The following is a 6,000-nucleotide window of genomic DNA, read 5'->3' on the forward strand; positions in this document are numbered from 1 at the left end:
TATTAAACTTGGTAAATATAGTGATCTAGTGGTAATGAGTGCACCACTAAGATCAAGAGGTAAGCAGTTCAAATCTATCTATAACAAACTTTTATTCTTTTTGCACCCCATCAAAATTTTGGCTGGATCCACCACGTCACTGCCCTCTCGTCGATCATGTGACCATGTTTTCTCTCAATCTTTCCTTAATTACTACTTTTGTCTTCTCTTACGTAAAAAAAAAAAGAGTAAAAGATGGGATGTTATAGACGTTTCCCTTTTTCGTCGGTCAACAAAATTAATACAGTTTGTTTAGTAATTAAGTCCTCCTAACTCGTTTAAGTTTGAGAAAAATTCGAAGTAAATCTTTCTTTCTTTTTTTTGGAAAGGTGACCCATCGATTTCTATGTTTAAAATGGACTGACTCTATTTTTTCACTTGACAATACTAATTTTTGAAATATAAGTTAGCTATTGCTTTGCTTCCACTTGTTTTTTTTTTTTTTTTTTTGGAAAGTCAGAAATTTGTACCGATTAAACTGAAACCTGGACGTTTTTATTTCATCTTTGACTTCATCCACTTTAATTTCGGGTTCGCTGAAAGTGTTATAAATATCTCAACCACACACAAAAAAGGCTGTCTATTACTAGGTACATAAATTTTGACTTTGACCCAAAAAGTAGACCTCTGTACAAAATGTACAAAAGAGAAAAGAGAACAGTATTATTAGCAAGTTGCCAAATTATTTGAAGTTTGGATTCGATGAAACTTTACTTATTTATTCACAAAGGTAAAAGAAAATGAGTAAATTGAAAAATATAATAGTAAAGAGAAATGATGAACAGAGAATGTTAGGATAACTTCAATGTTACTCAAACATAAATTGAAGGAAGCACGCCTTCTCTTTCATATTTTTGTACCAGTCTCTTCTCTTTTCTGGTTTCAGATATATATATATATATATATATATATATATATATATATATATACATGGGACCAACAATTACTTTATACATTGTTTAGAATTTAAATTGAGATCTAGTATAAACCAATTGATGATGATACCAGACCATATATATAAGCTGGTTCCAAATTGTATCATATCAAATGTCAATTTGCACCTTAATCATTTGAAAACATTTGTTTAGAAATTTAAATTATTAGAAAGATGCCCACAACGTTAAGTTATGTATTTGGTTTCCCTTCTTCCTCCCATTTATTATTATGGTTCGTTACGCTAAATTTTCACAAATCCCCACTTCATGTTCATATAATTTATATATTTTGTACGTTTAGTTAGATCAAATTTTCTACGTTATCCCAAGAATTATGGATACGTGTTTCTGCGTTTAACAATCCGTAATCCTCTAAATAGTTACGCATTAAGAAAAATATGACTTCTTAAAAACAATATATTGCATTTTTCAGTAACTTTATGAACAAAACAAAAAAATTCTCACCAAACATAAAAATAGTTCCTCAAGTTATTGTCGGACAAACATGTAACCAAATAAGCATGCAAAACTGAATACGTGGTGCATGTGCATGTTAAGCGAAGTATATAATGCGCCGTACTATTTATACATATACAATTCCAGACTTTTGTCCGACAAATATTTCAATCCGAAACAAATTTTTTAAAAAAAATATCGATTTCTTATGATGTTTGATATCTCACCTGAATCGATTTCCCGTTTAGGATTCTGTTAATCTGAGAACATTGTAACATCACTCTTAACCGGTGGAGTAAACAGCACTTAGATCGGTGCATAAAATTAAATTATTACTATTATGTTTTTATTTTTTAAGTATTAACCAACCGAGCGTCGGATTTTTGCGAATTTAAGAATCACGCTTCTGATATTCCTTCTGCACAAAGATACTACATTGTTACTTAATCCATATATACCCAACTAGTAATATAAAAAGAGGCTAATGCATGCGCAATCTGAATTCTCTGGATGTTTATATTAATTAATGCACACGATATATAATTGACAGAGACACACACCCACACTCGTATTATATTTTTATTAAATATGGTGCATAGATTTGCACGTAGGTTTCTGCATGTGTGGGATACTTCATCTTCCAGGAACAAATGTCTCACACTCTTGCCTTCCAAATTACAACTTAGTGGTATGAAAATGCATTAACACTTAGAGCTTACTTGATTGAGCTATAAGTATATAACTTATAAGGATACTTAATTTATAGAGATATGTGGTTCCACCAACTCCTCATCTTTTAATCAATCTTATCTTCGTCTCCACCGTACGTTACCCGCCCAATCCAATTCCTCTCCTACTAGGCACGTTAAAAAGATAGATTAATTCAAAGTACTATTTTTTTTTTCGATGTTTCCAAACCTATATTTCATAGTCGTTGAACCTTCTCTTTTTTTCCCTATGACTTAGTAAAAATTAATGCTTGTAACATCTATAACAAGTTAAAACCTCAAACGACATCACCAATAATCCTATCACCAACCGTCGTTTATGTAATTAGGAGTAAGGTGCGCGCTTGTTTCTTCCGATCGAGCTTGGTAGACAGACGTCGCACAAAAGTACGTATTATGCGAAAGAGATGGTTCTTCTCTGAGAACTTATTAGTCGAAGGTCAATGTGCCACACTTATATTGACTAGTACCCTAATAGCTAAATTTTATATCTTTAAAGATCATTTTTTTTATACTTTTACATCTAGGTCCATACTCCATAGTCCATAATGTAACGTTTTTTAAGTAGTATCATTTTTGAATATACAATAAAGTCTCAAAAGTACAGAAATTGCAATGAAAACAAACAAAACAAAACAAAAAGGTATAGCGAATAGCAAGGTGGGGTAATTAAGAACTGGCAAAAAAATGGATACAAACAAGTAATGTAACAGGAGAGGATCAATGCTCTACCGTTCAAGTCCATTCCAGAGGCAGAAAATCACGTGAACATGGAGATGGCGATGATTGTCCTCATCACATTTTCACATCAAAAATGTGTATTGCTCTTATTCCGTACGTATGTTGGTTGTTGCATACTTGCATGAAAGACATCCAAACTGTTGCTTGTTCTGTAATGGGCTCCGATCGATCCAAGGGTATAATTAATCACCATTAATTACCATCATCGATCAGAGGATGTATATATACTTTTTTTTTGGATGTATATATACTAATTAATTCCGAATGATTTTACCTAATTATAAATTTACGCCGATCGATATGAGACCCGCAATTTAGAATTATACTTTTATTACCAAAATACGTGATAGTATACGTAAGTAATTAAGGGAGAAGAAAGATAATGTTAGAACCTTTTAATGATCCGATACTGAACATTTAAATAATTACTACAAAGTTCAAACTATAGGAACATAGATAACAAGATTTTTTTTAAAATAATAATTTAGATTCAAGTGAAATAGGCTAGCTTCAACCCTTGAATAGGACTTAACGTATCAAATGTAACATAACAATATCGGTCACGTGAGGCAGTCCCTTAGTACACGTCACTGCAGTTACGAGGCGAGCATTGAGTGGACTCCGCATGCGTCAAGCAACAACATATCTCTCTTTTACTAATTATCACGGTCTTGCCCATTTCTATAGTATACGTCTTACGTCTTATTTTAATTTCCTTTTTTCTACTCGAGGTTTATTTTACTTTTTAAAATGCCATTTAAAGCTATTACTATTTTTGACAAACCAAATACTTAACTAACATTTAGTGTCCCCTCCTATATCTGTCTCGTTGCCAATAAGAAAATTCATAGTACATTATTAATTAAATCCATCATTTTACGCCAAGGTACGAGATAGAGATTGGCGACGTTCTAAGTTAATTGAAATGCACATTTTCGCGTGAGGTAACTTCGAAATTAAAAAATATTTATTGTTTACAGACAATCGCGTGAGGTTGCTTTACTTGTTTTCTTCCCAAAAGTTGTTATACGATCTGATTATTAATTATTTTCAAAGAATCTGTTGGTTATAACTCTTACGTACTCTGTACCTTTTGCATGCATGGCCGATATCTCGAAAAAGTGCAAATATATTTAATTAGGGTTTGTTTCTAACAACACTCCAAGTCTCCATCATTTCTATTTTCGTATACATACGGTATAAATACGGTCAGAAGCAAACATTGCTACATAACACATACATGTGGTTATACATAAGACACGTACTTGCCTTGTACGTATTTTCTTCAACACACGTGTGCGCCTATGTTACTCGTCTGCTCTACGAAACACACTAGCTCTTTTCTTTTCTTTTTTTCCATTTTATTGCTTGGAAAGCTTTATGGCTAGAGGTTAGGACTCAGTTTGCATTGTTATGGAGTTATGGAGTAGATTAGGACTCTGTGGGGGTTGCGAGTAACGGAGTAAGTCCATCGCGATTATAATAGTACAGGCTACGGGAGTACGTGTGGGTCAAAATATTGATCAAGATGAATTAGAATGAGAGGATCCATCCAAATTGGGGAGAAAGAGAAAAAGAGAAATTTCCAAAATGAATATTCTAACATTGCTTCTGGTCCCGGACTTGTAGAGATTAGTAGTAGATCCTAGATTTATTATGAATATGAAAATAAAATCTAGATAACCCCAAAACTATTAGGCTCTTTTGTTATTTCTGTAAACTCCTAAAATAACACATGTATAAATCTAATCTGCTAATCCTAAGTACTCTTGGAATCTCATTTGTTCTCTAATGTTATAAACTATAGTTTTGTTATTGTTTATAGGTTTTATTAGGCTCTATTAGGCCATCATTAACGGGGCAACACTTGATGTGTTCTAAGTCCAATAATATTATTAAAAAACGGAACAGTGGGTTTAGATCAAAAATAATGGTCTTCAGATAGAACTGATCTACAGCCTGTTCTAATTTTTTAGTTTCCGTCACTTATCTCTCCCAACCCAATTTCTCGACACAATTCATCTCTCGGTTTCAATTCTCAGCAAATCACAAAAAGAGAGTATAGAGATTAATCTCTCAAATGATTCACTTTAATAAATCCCTCAATTCCGATATTTTTTCTTAATTCTCCTCTCTCAATATGGTTTCCGGAGGTACCGGCGGCAGCGGTGGCCGCGTCGGAGAAGGAGCGTCGTCGTCAAGTCACACTGCTTCGGTATCATCGGTTACAGCCAAAACGCTAGGGAAATGCTGGGGCTCATGCCTCAGTCTGTTCCTAGTCTTGAGAAGACTGAGATTCTAGCCATGGGGACTGACGTGAGGTCTTTGTTCACTTCCTCCAGCTCGATCCTACTCGAGCGTGCTTTCGTGGCTCGGGAGATCACGTTGTTGAATCCGGTTTGGATCCATTCCAAGTATACTGGTAAACCGTTTTACGCCATTCTCCATAGGATTGATGTTGGTGTTGTGATTGATTTAGAGTAAGCGAGACGATTGTGGATTGTCATGCCACGCCGGTTCTTGTGGTGCAGGACGATTGTGGATTGTCATGCCACGCCGGTTCTTGTGATGCTACTGCGATTAAGAAGATTAAAGATTTGGGTGGGATTGTTGTTGGTAAGACTAATATGGATGAATTTGGAATGGGAAGTACCACTGAAGCTTCTGCCTTTCAGGTTCGTCTATATAAATCTTGTGATGGTGTGTAATGATTCTGCAATGTTAACAAGTTGAAACCTTTATATTTTGGATAGATGAGAATGGTTTTATTGGGAAGCTTAGGATTGAATGATTCAGCAGTGTTAACAAAGTTGGAGGCTTTATGTTTAGATAGATGAATATGGTGTTATTGAGGACACTTGTGATGGTTTAGGATTTAATGATTCAGTAAGGTTAACAAAGTAGGTACCTTTATGTTTAGATAGATGAGTATGGTCTTATTGAGGAAACTTGTGATGGGTTTAGATTGAATCTTGGGGTTGATTTTGGTGTAAAGGTAACTGCGAATCCTTGGGATTTGACTCGTGTGCCGGGAGGTTCATCAGGAGGATCAGCGGCAGCTGTTGCGGCAAGACAGTGTATGGTGTCACTTGGTAGTGATA

Source organism: Camelina sativa, chromosome 16, assembly GCF_030686135.1.
Source record: "Camelina sativa cultivar CO46 ecotype springtype chromosome 16, ASM3068613v1".
NCBI classification, from domain to species: Eukaryota; Viridiplantae; Streptophyta; class Magnoliopsida; order Brassicales; family Brassicaceae; genus Camelina; species Camelina sativa.